This window comes from Lycorma delicatula, chromosome 7, assembly GCF_047948215.1.
Source record: "Lycorma delicatula isolate Av1 chromosome 7, ASM4794821v1, whole genome shotgun sequence".
NCBI lineage: Eukaryota > Metazoa > Arthropoda > Insecta > Hemiptera > Fulgoridae > Lycorma > Lycorma delicatula.
Window position 1 is genome coordinate 57,304,886 of NC_134461.1, and position 20,760 is coordinate 57,325,645.

At 29.6% G+C, this 20,760-nt stretch overlaps 1 long non-coding RNA gene across 2 annotated transcripts in view; it reads right to left on the minus strand.

Annotated features, from left to right (window-relative positions):
• The window catches only part of LOC142327253 (uncharacterized), a 389,528-nt gene that overhangs the window by 114,137 nt on the left and 254,631 nt on the right, over positions 1–20,760 (minus strand). The window lies entirely within an intron of this gene.

A 20,760-nucleotide genomic window follows, 5' to 3' on the forward strand; every position in this document is an offset into this window, starting at 1 on the left:
GGTGAGGCTACAGAGCAAGGTCACCCTCAGTATCTCGAGATTTCGCATAACTACGGTCATATTTTTCTTAAGAACATTTCTTAACAATTAAAAAATGTAATTAATTAATTTAGTTTAATTGCAAATATTGTAAAATATCGGCAAAAAAATTAATTTGAAAAATCGCACCCCAACCTCAAAAAATGCTATTGTAGTCGTCTACTATCTTACAACGTCACAGGTGAGGGGTAAAATTAAATAAATGAGATATTTAATGTGTAAAAAAGTAAGTCGGTCTGGCTGGGTCTCGAATTCGATCGCCCGGTTTACTCGATACCTGATGAGTTAAGCCTCTTTTTAATTTGTTTTATAAGTTGTGACATTACATTAGTTTAGTTAGTATCGACTGTTGCCGCTAGTACCACCACACCCGCGCGAATTAAATACGGAATGCGCAAGCGCTTTAGTTATAATAATTGAATTATATAAACGAAAAAATATTATATTTAAATAAAATTAGAAATATTTTAAATTAGGTTGTGTGTGTAAGCCGTGCATCAGAAACGACCCGCATTTGTATTTTTTCCGGAACGCGATTACAGACGCGTGATGGGAAAGTCCTACAACTGTGTTGATAGCTTTTTTCTTTATACTTCTAGCTATTCTTATGGATGTGACCCAAGTAAATAACATTAATGAACAAGCTTTATTCATGATTACTTTTTCTAAGAGTAATGATGTTATCTCTTTAAAACATTTCTTTGGTGAATAAAATAATGCGAGTTGTAGAAAAAATACCATACATCTACTTCGGGAGAGGTGTAGCATGGTTATAAACAACCAAAAATTAGATAAGTGAAGGAAGCAGGGAAGAGAAACCACTTTATTTCTCACTTTCTCCAGTTAGCCGAGCATTAGATGATCGTTATTCTTGAAAATAATTATGCAATATTCGGAATTCTCTTGTGACTCATGTCAGGTCCATTGTAATCGTAAGTTTATAGTTATATAACCGTGTATGGTTATAGTTAATATACGTAATAAACGTAAACAGAGAAAAAAATATATTTTCTTCTTTTACAAGTACTGCACAGAATTTAAAAAAGAAAAAATCCTAAAAAAAGGCGATATATTTGACTTTTATTATTCTTTACACATATACTTTTACATTTTTTTTTAAAAAAAGAAAAAAGGCTGGTAAGAGATCACAACTAATTTAATTTTATACTACCGAACATAAAAAAAAAAAAAAAATATTAGAGAACAGGGTGTATCATATTTGTTATGTAAAGAAAAGAAAGAATAAAGAGACACGAAGGAGAAAGGTAAAATATAATCTACGTGTAAAAGGAATATGTAAAAAGTTTGTTTTGAATACTGTATATTTAGGATATCGATTTTGTTTACATGAAATCAGATCCTATTTTCTTCTTTCTAGGTAGTAAGATGCAACGTAGGATAATAAAAAGGAAGAAGAAGAAGATAACGGGAATGTAACGGTAAAAAAGGAGTCTGAAAGTGGGTAGTATAACATGTAGGCTGAGGCATCATCAACTTAAGTTTTCTGAAGAGTTAAATTTTGCTTAACCAGCCACCTTTCCTTTTCTTGTATGGAATGAGAGACAAGATTCTGACGTTGCGTGATTGTTAACGTAAAAGATGTCTACTCTTCACGATAACAATTCAAATATCGTCAGTGGTTATTTTGTTATTGCGGAAAAATTTATCGAAGCATTAAAAGAAAATACAAGTGCTCAACGATCAAACTTGAAATTTAACATAATAAATTATATAAAATGATATTTTTTTAAATAAAAGAAACCATAAGCGAAGTTTAAAAAAGAAATTGGAGCAATAATATTAATTATAATATAGAATAACTTACTAGTAAACTGTAGATCAATAAAACCGTTCCAATGCTTTTTTTATCATACCAGTTTATTTTAATTATACAATTAAAAAACATATTTATTCTGTTTAAACAAAATTGATGATTACTGATAAGCATATAATTTGATTTATGCTGCATATTTTTGTGAAAACTGAATAAAATATATAACAATGACCTCAACAAAAATTTATTTACATGCATATAATTTAAATGGTGCTTATGAGTATGGTATAACAAATTAAATGTTAGCACAATTTTATTATTTTTTTAATTTGTTGAATTTTACCGACTGAGTATGGCTTATTTTGATAAAAAAAATTTTCCAAAGTAAAATAATAAATATTTAATCTCAGATTGCCGTTCTCCGTGGCGCAGTGATAGTATCTCAGCCCATAATTTGGAGGTCCCGGGTTCGAATCCCGGTCAGGCATGGCATTTTTCATACTCTACAAATTTTCATTTTCATATTCCAACACCTAAGTACCTGCGGTGAATTAAATCATCAGTCAAAAAAAAAAATGTCATTCCAGTATTAAATTATATCAAGTTAAGAGTTACATTAGATAAATAGAATAATTAAAAAAAATCAATACTACATTAAAAAAATATCATAACCAAAGCTTCTTTTAAGGTTAAATATAATTTGTATTTCGGCAAGCCTGGCAACCTAGTATAAAAATATTTTTAGACCAATAAAAAAGTAACGGGAAATTACTTTAACCTACACGTTTTCAAGTAAGCCAATACCTGTTATACTTGAGAATGACTCAAAGTATCTATAGAGATTTTGTTCCCAAAAACACTATAGTGTTTTTGGGAACGGCGTATGATTGATATCAGATCGCCGACAATCTTAATGATTTTTGGCACCATTATTCATACCGTAAATAAAATGATTATGTAATCCAGGGTTTATATTATTAAAAAATTGGTATTCCGTAAATAGGTAGCTGTACACTTTCTAATAAAAAAAATTTACATAAAATTTCAAATTTTGAATGAATACAAAAAAAAAACAAATCATTTTTATATCCCTAGCTTTTCAAGAAGACAAGTTTTAATGAAATTTAAATACAGTTTAATATTTATAAGAGACTTTTTTTTAAGGAAGTATTAGAAGAGTACGGTTTAGCCAATAGAAACTTCGACCGTAAGGCTTACGATGCAACTGCCGGAGAGAAAACAGAGTCTCCAGAAACGGTCAGAGGCTCCTTCCTCCTTCACATCACATCGGAGTCATACTGGTTCAGACATCGTCTGTATGAATCAAAAGAAGACTGATCGACAACCACAGAACCCAAAATAGTTTAGAGAAAACACCAGTAAGGGAAAGGGTAAAAAATTATAAGAAAAGGACGACTATCTATCCATGAAGGGATCGTCAACACTGTGACAATCATCATCCTGGAAATGGTTAATCGGGCCTCTGCACAGCGAGTGCCCAACCCGTCCATAACCCCTCTGGAGGTATGTGCATTTTTACAAAAACAGGAGCACACATTTTTGATCTAAAGATTTGCATCGATCAGTTGAAATACAACAATATACTGAAACTAAAATTGCTTCCTACTAATCAAAATAACATCCTACGGATAATTTTATCCTTTGATTAAAAATTAATGAAATACTTTAGTTTTGAGTAAAATATTTTGATTCATTTTTGATCACTTTTTAATTTCTCAAGAGTTTGAGAAACCTTTTGACAATAGAATGAAACTGTCTCATGGAGACTACTCCATGGTCTACTACAATAGTGTTATGACGCAACATGATTTTAAATGAGTTTAATATATTAATATTTTTAAGAAATTTAAACATTTAAGTATTAAGACATGTCCTTGAACCAGAAAGAGAAACTGAACAAGAAAATGAACAAAGAGGTTGATCACTAACATTTGAAAAATTTGTACACCATGTTTATCGATCTCAGTTTTAAATCAACGTCATTTATTTCTGTAAATATAAAAATAAATATGGTGCATACAAAAGATCATTTAGCTGTAACAGATGCTTGTAAAATTATGCGACAACAATATCATTATAACCATCCCAACTTCCATTATAAGTGGCACAATATTTAATATTTTTAGTTCTTTGACAGAGGATGGAGGGTGCGTTGGTATTGGTATTTAAGATTTTCTTTTCAGTTTTTATTTACCTATCGGACATCAAATTCATTTCGATGGAGATCTGAAGGTAATTAACATTGCTTTAAAACAGCTGTTAGCCACATCTGAAATTTCCAAGAAAGTAGTATTATTTTCTGATCTAAATCTGCCTTCAAAGAGATCTCGTCGTTTCTTCTCCCAATAATATCAACAATATCTGAAATTACGCAGTATGTTGCTAGATAACATGAAGTTGACGTTTCAGTTTCAGATGGAAACGAGAAGGCTGACTCGCTGGAGAAACAAGAACTCGAACAATTGTGACAAAAATGTTATAAACCGAAGGTTTAAACGAAGGTTCCTGAATTATCTAACAATTCAGATTGAACGTAAATAGAATATAGCTCTAATTAATGGCGAGATTACAAATTTTGATAATCTGCAACACATTCCTTGAAGGGAATCTGTGACAGCTTCAGAATGACTGCCTTTCAGAACATCTTTTCAAGAAGTAAATTCTCGCATCTCCTACGTTTATTATCTGCAGAGTTAAAGGTTCTGTTATGAGTTGGGGACATTTTGATTATAGAAAAATGTCTGATGGAACATTGTACTGGAAGGCCAGAAATCTAATGACATTGTATCAATAGATTGAGCATTGAATAAATTAATTAATTAATATTAATTCTGTTCTAATAGAGGAGATATAAAGATAAAAAGAATGGTAATTAATAAAATAAAAAGTGTTTTACTTACAGTGAATAAACACAATTTACTTTCTATATCGATGATAACTTTTTAAATTATTATTTATATAAGATTTTGCTACACACTATATTGCTGGTTTAATCACATTAAATTAGTCGTTACCATTCGAAATCGGTTTGATAACTCAAAAACTGATCATGAGAAAAAAGTCACAGATATAAATCCAAATAAAAAAAAAGAAAGATTATTCTTTAATAATCGATCTGGACTGTTACTGATTTTAATTCACTCTTTCCTGAGATATCCCAGTTTTTTATTATTTTAATTTTTAATTTAATTTTTAATTTAAAGTTGGTTATAAAATACCCGGGTCTCCATAAAAGAATGGTTGGGTTTCTGTATCAAGGAAATGCGTTCAACCTTCATCCTAAAAGTTTATGTAACAGCAGTTCAAATTACCACACAGTTTTTTTTACTGTTGCTGAGGTGTGTTTAGTTCGTTACTATGATCACTGTTCAAGAAAAAGAAAAGTGTGTTTTGTGGCAGGCTGAATTAAAGCGGAAAAGAATCATCGCATGAAAATAATATGCAATTGGTTCAAACAGTTCAAAGAAACTGGATCAATTCTCAAAGAAAAATCAACCGGCAAACCACGAGTATCAAACGAAACTGCTAAACGAATTAGATAATCTGCAAATTAGAAGTTCTTAAAAATCTATCTCTCATTAAAGCCTCGAAAATCCAAAAGAATAATTCACAAAGTTTTACACAAAATATTGAAATTACACGCATATAAAATCTGCAGAAATTGAAACCTGAGTATGGAGAAAAACGTTCCAATTTCGCTGTTAATTTTCCACAAAATTAACGAAAACAAATCATTTTTAGACGATAAAATTGGTACGGATGAAGCTACATTCCATATTAATGGGTGTATTAAAAGACACAATTCACAAATATGGGTATTTGAAAACTGACATGTAATTTTTGAAAAACGACGCGATACGCGTCGTTAATGTTAATGTTTGGTATGATGAAAAAACGTGACATTTTTCCTCGCTGAAAAGACCCGATATGTTAAAAAATTACTGCTTTTCTCAACTGGATGAATTCAAAAACATACAACGAATTCATTTCTAACAAGATGGCGCACCGCCACACTTTAATACATTTTTCAGCTAGTATTTGATCGGAAAATTTTGACACGCTGGATAAGCTGACAAAGACCTATACTCTGATCTTCAAGGAGTCCCAGACCAGACACCTTGCGATTTTTTCTTGTGGGGGTATATAAAAAACAATGTTTATTCACAAAAAAAAAAAAAAACGCGACCAATGTCACTTAAAGGAAGGTATTAATGAAGCAAGATATGTGTATTCCGGTACGAGCAGAAACCAAGTATCGGATTGGACATTTTCCGAGCGACTAATGGTGCACGTATTGAAATTTATTAGTTATGTAAAAAAACTGTTTGAGATAACAAATTCGATAAATGAACATCAACTGTAAGTATTTTTATTTTCATTTAATCCATGTTCAAAACCCACCATTCTTTTATGAAAACGACGAAAATCTGAAATAGTAGTAACCGACAATGTAAGCAGTACTGAGGATAATTAAAACGATTTCATGAAGCCCTCCAATTAAAACGACCGTTTAATAAAATTTCGAAAATATAAAATTAGAAAATATTACAACCTGGAGGAGATCAATTTCATTTACAATAAGTACAGAAGAGACCAACGATTTATCCCTAATACGAGCAGTTTATAATATTATTTACCAAATTACATATAATTGAAAAATCTTTCATCCAAACGGATTTCTAAAAATTTCCCCTTTGATAGTTTCCTTCATTAAAATGATTTTCGAATTTCAACATACTTCTACGAATTTTTTAAACCGTTATCTTAAACTACAGTTGAAATTTTGATCAATTAAGATATAATTAAAATATCAAAGAATTAAAGTACGGTGTTCCATATCAAATAATTTTAAAAATACAAAATTTATTATTTAGTAAACTGCTCTTTTGTACTGTTTTCGGTTTAATCTTATTAAAAAAATATATAATCATTTTACAATTAGAAACAAGGGGCAGACACATACTATAAATAAAAAATTTTAATTTTATATAATATTGTACGAGAATTGACAAACAAAAATTGACTAAATATCAACAAATCGACATCAATATGGCATCATATTTATGGATTTAGACGTTAATTCAACGTTTAAAAATAGATAACATGTAGTAGAAATTTTTAAATAATAACTTTGATTACTAATCAACATTGGGGAAATAATATTAAAAAAAAATTGAAAAATTTTAAAAACTTAAGGAAAATATTACAATATTTTGATTTCTCAATATTACACATTTCTGAATACATGGACAAAAACTGATGGAATCAAGTCAATTTGACAAGTAACCTCGAATCCCACATATAGTCAATAATTATAAATAATAGGTTAAGCTATCGTATTACGAGTATATATAATTAATTACGAAATAATTCGTATGAAATTACAATAACATATTTATTATAATGAAAAATATTATTTGATAATATAAATAAAACAATCGGGTAAAGTGACGCGCACGCGCACGCACAAACATCAACACTAATTACATTTATTATAATAAATACATCTAATTACATTATTATTACGTTAATGAAACAGGCTCATATTTCAAACGGTTAGTAATAAATAGTTATTTGTGTGTCATCAATAGGTCACAGCCCTTTGAATAACTTGAACTGGCTTGCCTCACGTCACGTAATGCAACGTACTTGTATGATTACATAAGTTATGTTGTAATAAGATTATTAAGTAGCTAGTATTGATAAAATTACAATTATTAGTAAATTAAACGCAATAAAAACATTAAAATTCAATTTCATGTTTTATTATCAATTTACATTAAATTGCTAGATTACTAGTTGTGTATCATTTACATTGCACGTCATTAAGTGACTAAGAGTATAATTTAATGAGTCACTCATTTTGTCTGAGTTATCCAATCTTTATATATATATATATATATATATACATTATTTTACAACTTTCCGTTACAATTTATTTCAATTAAAGAAAAATACAGAAAAATTGCTATCCCTATGAAACTTTTTATTATCACAAAAATGATAATATTGAATAAATTTTAATGATATATTTATCATTAGAATAAATTTGAGTAAATAATAATCTACATTTGAACTTTTACATTGATGTCTGGATACCGCTATAACAGATCTATAGCTCTAGAAGGGAAAGTATTGTAATCGGTATAATTTAGGCATATACAGTTTTCACTGGATGTTGACGTTTTGACACCTAAGGAACTGAAAAAACCGAATGGAAATTTTCTGGATGTTAATGTTCGTATGTACGTGTGTGTATTCAGTGTTGGCCTCTAAATAACCTTATATCTGCTGAACTACTGGACTAATATTGATCAAACTTGGTCAGATCACTTTTATATATGAGGCATTGATGCCATTAAATTTTCAACTTAATTTATTAAGTTGAAAATTTATCAATTTATTTTTCTTAGGGCCATTTGTTAACAATTAAAAAATAACAACAATTGCAAAAAATATTTTTTCAAAACCGCACCTCCACTAAAAAAATGCTCAAAATTACTGCTTGTTATGATGTCAAAGGTGAGCGGTAGAATTACATAATAAATCATATTTAAAGTATAAAAAAGTAACTCGCTCTGGGTGGGTTTTGAACTCGATTGCCGGGTTGAATCGATACCTGGTGCGATAAGTATCGCGGCTAAGTCAGTCTGCTTACCGTATAAGTGAAATTTGTTCTATGTAAGTTGTGAAATTACATTAGTTACTACCAACCGTCGCCGCTAGTATCGCTACATTCGTGCGAATTAAATACGGTATGCGCGCGCGCCTTAGTTAGAATCATTGAATTAAATAAACGAAAAAATATTATATTTAAAAATAATGATAAATATTTTAAAGTGGTACCTACATATTAGTCCGTCGACCATAACCATAATGATCCCGTAAATTTGAAAATACTTTAAAGTTACGGGATCATTAACATATATTACATATTAAAAATATAAGCATCATTGCTTATAATTATAGATATAAATTAACCAAACTTAAAATATGCTCACTAACCTCGACTAATTAACACTAATATTTTGATTTTTTAAATAATAAATAATTTAAATAATTACTGAATTTATTATTTAAATACTCAAAATATTACTATGTTAATTAGTCAAGGTTAGCGAGTGAAGCGAGCGTAGGTTTGGTTAAATCATATTTATAAAATAAATAATAATAAATGGTTGTAAAAATGGTAATGTAATGGTTATATAGGGTGTTATTAACAATAACCCAAAAGTTTGCAATTTATTGGTCGACAGACTACGTAAATAGCTTTAAAGTTGTGTGTGTTAGCCGTGAATCAGAAACAGCCCACAGTCGTGGGATTTTCTCGGAACGTGGCTTTAGCAGCGTGACGGAAAAATGGTAGCAACTAGGTCTTTCATCTGGAGATCCCGGGTTCGAATCCAGGTCAGGCATGGCGTTTTTCATACGCTGCAAAATTCTATTTACCATATTCCACGCACAAGCTTCAAAGCTTATGTAGAGATATCATCAAGCAAAAAAAAAAAAAAAAGAAAAGAAAAAGGGAACTTAATCCGGAAAAGATGACAGACATTTATGTAAAATGAACAACCAAAGACTGACAAAAAAAATTTATTTGTACATAAACAGAGCCGCCTCAAAGACCAACTGGTTTTAAAAAATATAAACAGATTTAAAACCATTAAACATTTCTAAGGATCTGTGTAGACAGAGATAAATTATTTACAAAAGTGATTCGAGAATCTAAGTTTCCAGAGAGAAAGAAAAAGAAGGATATAAACCTGAATCGATGGACGGAAGAAAGGTGAAAACAATAGAGTAAAAGAATGAAAACCAGAGAAAAAGAAGAAAGTCAAAACTCTGCAAACGTGATCCGTAGTGGTCGGAAAAAAGAAAAAAGATTTCAAAACGAGTGCAGATATTTATTTAAACATCCTCCCTACCATCCTCTGTGGTAGAGTGGCAGCATATCTGACCTTCACATGGAGTATTCAGTGTTCGAATCCTGATTAGTTTTGACATATTTTATTAGCTAAAAAATTTTCTCTCTTTTTCTCAGAGCAACTTTTATTGGTTTTCAATGAAGAAATAAACAAGTAAAACTAGACAAGTATTTAATTCAGACCATAAGCCATGTATTAAACAATTTATGCTGAAGAAAGTTATTGACTATTTTAATGTCCTAAAATAAAGGGTTTGAATTATGAAATGTAAAATGAATTTGTTTAATTTTTGGTTTGATGTATTTTTCTATGGTTTCAAAGAAAATGATGTTTTTTAATTTTTTATTTTTATTTTAGAAATTTAAAATTAGGTCCCTCCTCTATGAATCATGAGCCGTTGGTGAGGGAGCTTGAGTGCTCAGTGATACAGAGTAGCTGGACCGAAGGTGCAACCATATCGGAGAGGTATCTGTTGATAGCCAGACTAAGGAATGATTCCTGAAAGAGGGCAGCAGCTCTTTCAGTAGTTATTAGGGGCGTGAGTGAGGACGACTTAAACGGCCACATCAATATCACTCAGTCCTCTGAGTACTGCGCAGCTGAAAGCAATGGAAAACTACAGCTGCTTTTTTTCCAAGAAAATGTGGCTCTCTGCATTTTCATATAGCAATGATGGAGGCGCCTTCCTTGGTGAAATATTCCGGAGGTAAACTAGTCCCCCGTTCGGATCTCTGGGTGGGGACTACTAAGGAGGGAAAATTAAAAAACTACACCAGACTACTGGGACTACACCAGAAAATTAAAAAATAACATTCTACGAGTCGGAGGGTGGAATGTTAGAAGTTTAAAAAAGGTTGGTAGGCTGGAAAATTTAAAAAGAGAAATGGATAGGATAAATGACCAGTCAAATGACTGAAGACAAAAAAAGAAAAAAAAAATTAGGTCGATCAATTCTGTACATCGTTATTAATTATTATATAATGGAAGCTACAAATAAGTAATTAAAAAAAAAAAAACAGTTTAAGAGAAAAATTAATTTTATTTTTTATTTTTAAGGAAAGGCTTCAAGGATAAAATTTGGAGTCTTATCTTCATAATTTATTCAAAGAAATGATTATTAGCTACAAAGCATAAACATGCATGCGTTAACTACAAAGCATCCTATGAGAAATAGATATTTACAAATGTTAAAATATTACATTGCTTTAATTGTAACAACTGAGCTCAATACAGTAAAGAATGTCACTGGACGTATTAAAAAATTTTTTAAATGTAATGTCAGTGCTCTGATTCTAGCTAAGGAATTTTACTTAAATTACATCATCAATCATGATGTCAACTTTTTATATTTACGCTTACTACAAAAAAATTTATTAAAACAAATGAATATGAACAAAATTTTTTTAACTAAAAATGGAATGAGGTAATGTAAGAAAAGTTTATATTCAAAACTGTTTAAAAAACTGTACATTTTTAACAGAAATAAAAACGCACATCAGTGTACAATATATACAGCGTTAAAATTAAAAAATTATGCGCATAGCATTTTTTTTTTTTTTTTTTTTTTTTTTTTGTCTTCAGTCATTTGACTGGTTTGATGCAGCTCTCCAAGATTCCCTATCTAGTGCTAGTCGTTTCATTTCAGTATACCCTCTACATCCTACATCCCCAACAATTTGTTTTACATACTCCAAACGTGGCCTGCCTACACAATTTTTCCCTTCTACCTGTCCTTCCAATATTAAAGCGACTATTCCAGGATGCCTTAGTATGTGGCCTATAAGTCTGTCTCTTCTTTTAACTATATTCTTCCAAATGCTTCTTTCTTCATCTATTTGCCGCAATACCTCTTCATTTGTCACTTTATCCACCCATCTGATTTTTAACATTCTCCTATAGCACCACATTTCAAAAGCTTCTAATCTTTTCTTCTCAGATACTCCGATCGTCCAAGTTTCACTTCCATATAAAGCGACACTCCAAACATACACTTTCAAAAATCTTTTCCTGACATTTAAATTAATTTTTGATGTAAACAAATTATATTTCTTACTGAAGGCTCGTTTAGCTTGTGCTATTCGGCATTTTATATCGCTCCTGCTTCGTCCATCTTTAGTAATTTTACTTCCCAAATAACAAAATTCTTCTACCTCCATACGCATAGCATTATGAAAAATATAAAAATTATAAAAATTATTATAATAATTATAAAAATATTATAAAAATTAAAAAAAAACATTATAAAAATATAATTTTCATAATGCTATGCTCGCATAGCATTATGAAAATTATATTTTTAACTTTAAATTAATATTCAGAAAACATAATAAAACAAATTAAATATCTGACTAAATATTTTCATCGTTAAAAAATTCTACTTACATTTATTTAAAAAATAATTAGATTATAATCCTTTTTGAAATAGTTCAAAAAGAAAAAGAGACAAGATCACTTATCTTCATTAGCAAAGCTTATTGAAGTAAGAAAATAAAATAACTGATTTTATTTCAATAAAAAAGAATGATGTTGAATAAAACCTCGGTTAAAAGGAAATTAAATTATCATCTTAAAAGGAAAATGTTTCCTTTTTCACTTATTCATTGTTTCATTAATAAAAAGGAATCTATTACGCAATTACATCTACAACTTCTCGTTTCTACAAATGTTACCACTATACTGATTTATTATTTTATACTGTTAAAACAAATATTAGATTTTCTTACTAGAATTTCCTATTAATTATTGCATTACTCAATTTATTCTGTAACTATGTTTCCTGTCATCCGAGATGACTTTCTCATCCTCTACTTTTAATGTTGATGACTCTCAAAACATTACATTTTACCGACAGTGAGGCTCATGTCAAACAGAGAAAAAATCCTTTACCTGAATTTATAAAACTTGATGCGAAAGGGAAATCCTAAAATTAAATCACGTTATTAAAAAACTAACAAAAAAACAGATATCGATTGTGAAATCGAACTGAAATTAATCTATTTGTTAATACAATAATTAAGTTATTTCCCTGATCTAGGAGAATAACTGGGCTAACGGATGTTTTAGCGGAAGATAATTCTCACTACTACAAAACAAGGACTAATTATAAAAAGGCAAAATACTTATATATAAAGAAATAATAAGTGTGTCATGTGGTGATCAAATTGCTTTTCTTTGTATGTATTACAAAGAAGATATATTTGGTGAAAGTGTAACAGTTACATAATTATTACAATAGCTACCGCAGTAATTTAATAATTAATATAAATTAATTAAGAATTAATTTGAGCCACCTCAAAACTATAGCAGTAAGAGATTAGCAACTTCAAAACAAATCCCATAAAAATATTGGACTACTAAATTAATTAAAATATCGTAACAAGTTTAGGAATCTAACTGGTAAAGTACTAATATTTTAAGCCAATTGTTTCAAATTCGGTTCAGTTCAATTAGAATGTCTAACCAAAATGATAACTCTATAGGTAACTCATTTGTAATCGACACCTCAAGTTTACTGATACGATCAAGGGGCTCAAGTTATTCCACCACCTTTTGTATCGTTGACTTTGGAATGAGCTTGCTGGTAGTGCCCTACAAGCTATTAAATCGCAATGGTGCGAACTCTCAGACTTGGATGTAATTTGTTTAACGTTTATAAAATAAATCCAGCGCTCGTCCGATTCAGCTTTTAGCTAAAACTAAAAAAAAAAACGACGTCGTTCAGACTTTAAAAACAAAATCTTGTTGAATTTTTAATCGCATAATATTTTGGCTCATGAAAATAATTTTTTGATATTATTTTTCAATTTTAGTTTCTCGGGGAGAAAAAAAAATTCGTCAAGAAAAATCGGGGGTAACCATACTTGAATTTAAAAAAAAAAACAACTATGAGAGTTGTCGCAAATATTATTTTATTTTTTCCTTATGAATTTGTGAATAAAATCAATTCGAATTGTTAAATACATAAAGATAGGCCAGAAAACGGTTCCATTAGCGAGTTTCGGTAATGATGTTTCATTACGAAACATTTAGCCCTGCTTCTTCTCCATCAGTGGAATTAAATCGTACTAACATTTTTGGGGTACAAATTGAGGGATAAATTTGATGCTTTCTTACGGTTTCTCATCTAAACAATTGAATAAAATGGTCCCAGAGCTCTATCTCAATTAGGTTTTAAAAAATACCCGGTAAAACACGAAAATTCTTTCCCGGGAAATAAACTTTTCAGATTTGAAAAAAAATAATTTTGTTATTTTACCAATAAAAATACAAAATTTCTAGTTAAACTTTGTACAGAATTTAATTCTGAGAAGATTGAAGTAAATAACATCTATAAAAATTAAACACAAATTTGGGAAGTTCAACTATAATTAGAAAAAAAAACACTCAAACTGGACTGGAAGTGAAACGATTTTAAACAGAAAAATTTACATGCAATGCTAAAAAATATAAAAATAAATTTGAAAGACAAGCATCTGAAACGTATTAAAAATTTCAAATTTTTTCATAGATTGGCAAGAACAGCTAATCAACAATTAAGTTTACTATCTGGCATTTAAATATTCATTTGAGCGGTGTTTGTGATGTTATTGTTCGGCCAGTCATTCACAATGGGTGATAACACAAATTTGTTTTCATTTGGAGAGGGTTACGAACATGTTGTTAATTTATGGTAAAGTAAATAAAAATGGACTGGCTGCTGTGGGTGAATCCAGAAAAATTAGGTCGAAGAGTACCAGATCGTAAACATTTGAGGCTTTGTAGAGGCGAGTTCGAGAAACAGGTATGCTTAAACCACAACGATTCGTTGCTGGTAGTGAACGTGTAGTGAGAAATGCAAACGCTGAAGAAGCAGTATGAATTCGGTACAATTATCTCCCACCTCGAGCACCAGAGAAGTTGTCACATCGCTTTCGTGTTTTGCAATCAAGTGAGTGGTGAACATTTCGAGAGCAAAAATTATACCCATTTCAAACAAAACTTTTACAAGAGTTATTACCACCTGATTTTGATAAACGGATGAAATTCTGTCGATGGTTAATTAGAAAATGTGAACATCATCCCGATTTCCTAAGTAATATTCCAATTACTGTTATACAAGAAATTTATTTTGCAAAGAATGCATTTATTTTGCTATTTTACAAGAAATGACATTGCAAATTATCGAAACACTCCCACTATGGCAGAAGAAAATCCCCATGAAATTTCTACAAGTCAAAGGCACCTTTTCATTTAATATTTGGTGTGGTCTTCTTGGTGATAATCTCATAGGCCCTTTTTTCTTATCGCTAAGGCTCAATAGAGAGCGGTGCTTGCATTTTTTGAACACAAATCTGATGTAACTCTTGGAAAATATTCCAATTGCAGATAGAGTGCAGATATAGTTTTCCAATGATAACGCACCTGCTCATTACTTTCCTGATGTGAGGAACCATTTAAATAACACATTTAATAAGCAATGGATTGGTTGAAAGAGAACCAATCAAATGGCCACCTCGATCTCTCAATCTTACGTCAGCCGACTTTCCTTTAGGGTTGGATGAAGTCGTTAGTCTACTGTGCTCGTAATATCACACATTAAGAATTGACCATCGTATAATAGAAGATGGAATTACTATTAAGAATAATAATGATGCTATTAGACGTGCCCGGCTAGGATAGACTAGCCGAGCTGAATTATGCATTGAACATAATGGCGGATACATTGAGCACCTGCTTTGAAGAAATGTTTGTAGTTTATCAAGTAACCATTTTGATATTTAATAATTTTTAGAAAAAAAAATCAACAAGTATGTAGTTCTTATTACTTTAAATTAATTTTTTATACATTTTTTCTGTTACTGATAAGTTTACTATTTATTTTCGTTTACATTATGTTGCTCAAACATTGATGAAAATTGTTCTTTCTAAAATCGTATCGGTTTTCCGATCCAGTTTGTATGGTTTTTTTTCTAATTAAAGCTGAACTATCCAAATTTGTCTTTAATTTTAATAGACACTATTTACGTCACAATTTTCTCGGAATTAAATTCTCCACAAAGTTAACTAGAAATTTTTATTTGTTTATTGGTAAATTAACAAAGTTATTTTATCCCAAACCTAAAAAAGTTTACTTTCCGATAAAACATTTTTAGGTTTTACCCCATTTTCTTAAACTCTAAGTAAGGTGAGATCACTTTCCTTCCGATTGTTACATCATAAACCATAAAGAAGCACCAAATTTACCCCTTGATTTGTAGCCTAGGAATTTTAATACGGTTTAATTTCACAGAAGGAGCAGTAAGCAGGGCTAAATATTTCGCTAGCCGAACCCGCTAACGAACCGTTTTCTGACCTATGTTTAGATGAACGTTTTTGCTTATTTGTGTCTATAGAATCATTTCCCGAGAGACTGGTGCGCAGTTTGGAATATATATATATATATATATATATATATATATAATACATGCATAATATAGATAGATATATTCTTAAGCCTACACACAAATTAGGATTAATTCATATAAATTTATAACAGACTAGACACACTTAAGTCAACATAACATCTTAATTTTCTTCAATTTTTCATGAATAGAAGAACATTTTGAAAAACGTATATTCTGAGCAATCTAAATAAATCTTCCAGTTTTATGAAGATAATAACAGATGCTAACGTAAATGTATGTAACAAAGTTTATTTTTTTTACATTAAAAAAGAATAGTGGAAAGGGGAAAAAATGAGTGCTGGAATGAATGAGAAAGAGTTAAAAAGGAAGTCATGTTCAGCAGCGTATAAAAAAAGCAAATTAAACAAGACAAATCTTTCCATTTCATACTAATGAATAATTCTCGTTTTACTCTTCATCAAAAGAAATAATATTAATTATAACTAATAAAAACATTATCTAATCAGAATTTGGCAGAAAGGAAGAGCTAACTGCAATGCAAGCACATCTTAAAATTTTGTTCTTTTATCAGAAAAAAACTTACAAGACTACTTTGGGGAATGGCAGTTAAAAAGATTTTAACTTAATGGACATTTTTAAAGTTAATGAACAAACACTGAACATTAAAATTATTTTCTTTGAAACTATAGTAGAAAAAGATATCGAGCTCAAAAGTAAGGAAATTCATTTGACATTTCATAATCAAACCCTTTATTTAAAATAAATGGTCGATAAGTTTATTAATATTATAAAAAGTTCGTGGTGTTATCCATCTTACATTTACATACTTTAAATCCATCAAAGGTAACTTTTCTCTGATACCTTACGGAAAGTGATTGAAAATTTGTAAAAAAATATTTCAAAATATATTGTTTAATGTAGGCTTATGGCCCAAATTAAGTACCTGTTTCTAGTTTTACTTATTTATTTTCTTCAGTTACAATCCGGTTGTAATAGTTTCCTGGTATTGGTTATTTGTTCTTATATAGTTGAAAAATAATTATACATGAAAGTAGATCAAAAAAAGTTTTAACAATTTCAAAAAGTCGTAATCGGCCCCTCCATCCCCAGTAATGCTCCCAAAGTATTTTTTGTGTGTGTCACTTGTGCTACTATTATGCCTAGGAAGATATAGAAAATAATTCGGTTAAAAGATATGCAATAAATAAAAATTTAGCTTTTTTCAGTTTTTGGAGAAGAGGGAATTTTGAGGCAAATTTAAAAAAGAATAGTGAACTGAGCTTAATGTAAGGTGAAGTTATGTTTGCAAATGAAATGAATTGTAAAAAAACAATATCAAAATGAAAACAAAAAGCAAATATTTAAATTAATTAAACTGTATGCAATAAATAAAAAAACAAAAATCTGTAATATAAAAAAAAAAAAAAATATAAACATATTTAAAAAAAACGGAGAATATTGGTTTGTTTAAAAAAACAAGTTAGAATGCTTTAATATAAAAAATCTAATTTTTTTTACAATCAGAGGTTAATAATTACTAATAAATCAATATACTTAAATTAAAAAAAAGAGATATCGTCGGATTCGAACCGCAGTGCCTGCCCGTTGTAAGATTCAAATATTTCATTAATTAAAATTTTATTTGGATATAACTCTGGAACAAATGGAAATAAGTATCACTTATGGATATATCGTTGAAAAGCTCTCAATGAGTGATTATTACTGCATTTAAGAAAATGTCAAAATTCAAATTTTCTGGATTTTGATCTTTTTGGATACTTTTGGTCTAGTGGATTGCAATCAAAAGGAGAAGTGCACAACTAGATGTTACAACAATCCTAAATACAAAATTTCAATATCCTACGGCTAATCGTTTTTGAATTATGCAAGATATATACATACGTACGTACACACGTCACGCCGAAACGTCAAAATGGATTCAGGGATGATCGAAATGGATATTTCCGTTGAAATCTAAACACCTAAATTTTTCGCCATCGCAATACTTCCTTGACTTCGTACAAGTAAGTAATTAAAACCCAAGTTCTTTACTTACAAATTTATTAAAAATAACTTAAATTGAAACGAATTGAACATGCACACACATACTAAATAATAAAAAATACCAAAGAATAGGTAAATCATTTTTAGGTAAGATTATACCCAGGTAATTCATCCGGAGGTTCCCGGTTCCAATCCCGGTCAGGCATGGCATTTTCACACACGCTACAAATCATTCATATCATTCTCTGAAGCAATACCTAACGGTGCCCTCGGAGGTTAAACAAAAAAAAAGTATAAAAGATTAAAAAAAAGAAGATTTTTGCCGTTCGCGTATACAATTTTCTTATTACGCGAAAAGATAAAACACGCATCGTTAAACATTTATAAAAAGTTAATGGATTTTAATTGTTTTATTATTCATTTATTATAATTATTGTTTTCATTTTTTTTATCTGAACGAGTAAACTATAAAAAATATTTTTTTAAGAAGGATATTCAAAATTTCTCAAATTCGATAACCCAAAACTTTGAGCATAATTTTTCTTTTAATGTATCAATAAAAACCATTTTTCCATTTTTATTGTTCTTGAATAGTACACACATATTCAAGAATATACGGAGCAAAGATGTACAGAAAGAGAGAGTGAGTAAACGAAGTAATTGGTTAATTTCTTTAAATTAATTTTGCAAGAATCCCCCCTCCCAAAAAAAAAAAAACTAACAGTTGCTTACATTATATGTATACTAACATTCTCGTCGCGGTTTTGCCCACGCTACATAATTAGTTACGTTTTCCGTTGCGGTCAGTGTTTTTTAGTCAAGTAATCAGAGGCAGGTGGAGCCCCAGCCACACCATACATATAGTAACGTGACATTGGCTGTGTTGGTTGAGAAGCCGAGTCCACAACGGTACACACTTTAACATCGAATTTAAAAAAAAAAATCGATATTAAAAAAAAATACAAAAATTGGTTTTGGATATTAATCTAAAAATATTTATAACTCCGAATCTAGTGAATATCTCGTTTTGCGTAGTCGGAAATGGGGAAAATTTGTAATCATCGTTCAAAATTTTTTACCTTTCTTCACTCTGATTGAATTTCGAAAGATCTAGGAATTGATTTTTAATATTTACATGAAGATTACACTCATTAAAAATCAAGTTGATACATTCATTTTTTACCAAGAGATTAAAAAAAATAGTAAATATCATTGTTACTTCATTTAACCTTTAAACCCGGAATTTAAAAAAAAATCTTTTTTCGTGTGCATTTACACCGTTAAGAAGAACGAGTTTACAACTTTTCATGAATTTACCTTCAATAATTTTTGCTGGGGGTTGACTATGAATCACTCATGATATGTTGTTTTATAAGTAATACATTTGTATGTACCAAAAATTTAAAATAAATTAGAATAAATTTAATTAAATTAAAAAACATCTTTCAAAGAAACTAATAACATTCATTAATTTATATGTTAGGCAAATAAACGCTTACATGATTTTACAGTATTTAAATATAAATTGTTATTCACAGGTTCCTGTGGATTACTAAAAAAATGAGATGTTACTTACGTACTCATAGATAAATAAAAATATTGTACAAGGCAAGTTAATAATAAACTTATTAAACCTATATTCTAGCCAACCACCAACGCAAAAGTTTTTCTAAAAATGAAACCGAAATAGAATCGATACGAAACTCAAAATTAATCCTCTGCAACTGTGGTTGAATTCACCAAAAACTGAGATTGTAACTTAAAATTAGTATTTCATGGATTGCTAATTGCGAAGAAAAAGTTAACTTAGTAAAGTTTTTTTTTTCAGTTACAAGTACAAGTAGGTTAACTGGTTTGATGCAATTATCAATTCCTTTCTATTCTGTGCAAAGTTTTTGACCTTAACATACCTTACACCATTATGATCTTTTTAATATACTTCAATATATATTTTCCATTTACATTTTTAGTTTCTTCACTTTTGCCTATCACCGAATTAACTGTATCTGGATGCTTAATACACCCCACCAACATTTAGTCTTTAAAATATTCACAAACACAAATTATTTCTCTCGTATACTTTTCATTCATCTATTCCCTTAAATTTTTATCATTCTTCTGTAACCCTCTATGTTTCATTCACAACTATTAATGTTTTTTTTTTTTAACTTTCCAATTTTATTACAGCATAGCGGTACACACAGCACAAATACAATTCAATAATTCTTAGATTTACATTTGATAATAGCAAAATAATTTTTTGTATTAAGCTCTCCTCGCTGGTGCCATTCGTGCCGCTTTTGACTTCACTCTCTTTAAATTAAAATTAAAAGTCTTAAAATTTAATTGTTATTTTCACCGATCTTAATATTTTATTTCCCTTTATCCTCCTTTCTCTCAAGTTATATTACCTTTATTTTGCTTTTCTTTATTATCAGACGATCTTTCTTTAAGCAATAAATTAAATCTTTTCAGAAATTTTCTCAAAATTTTTAGTTTTTAGTTTCTGTAAAAAAGATTTTACATTTCAAATTATTTCCTTAGGATTAATTAGTGTTCTGTAATTAGGATTGCTTTCCACCTTGTTCTATCCTTTGCTAACCTCTTTTTCAGC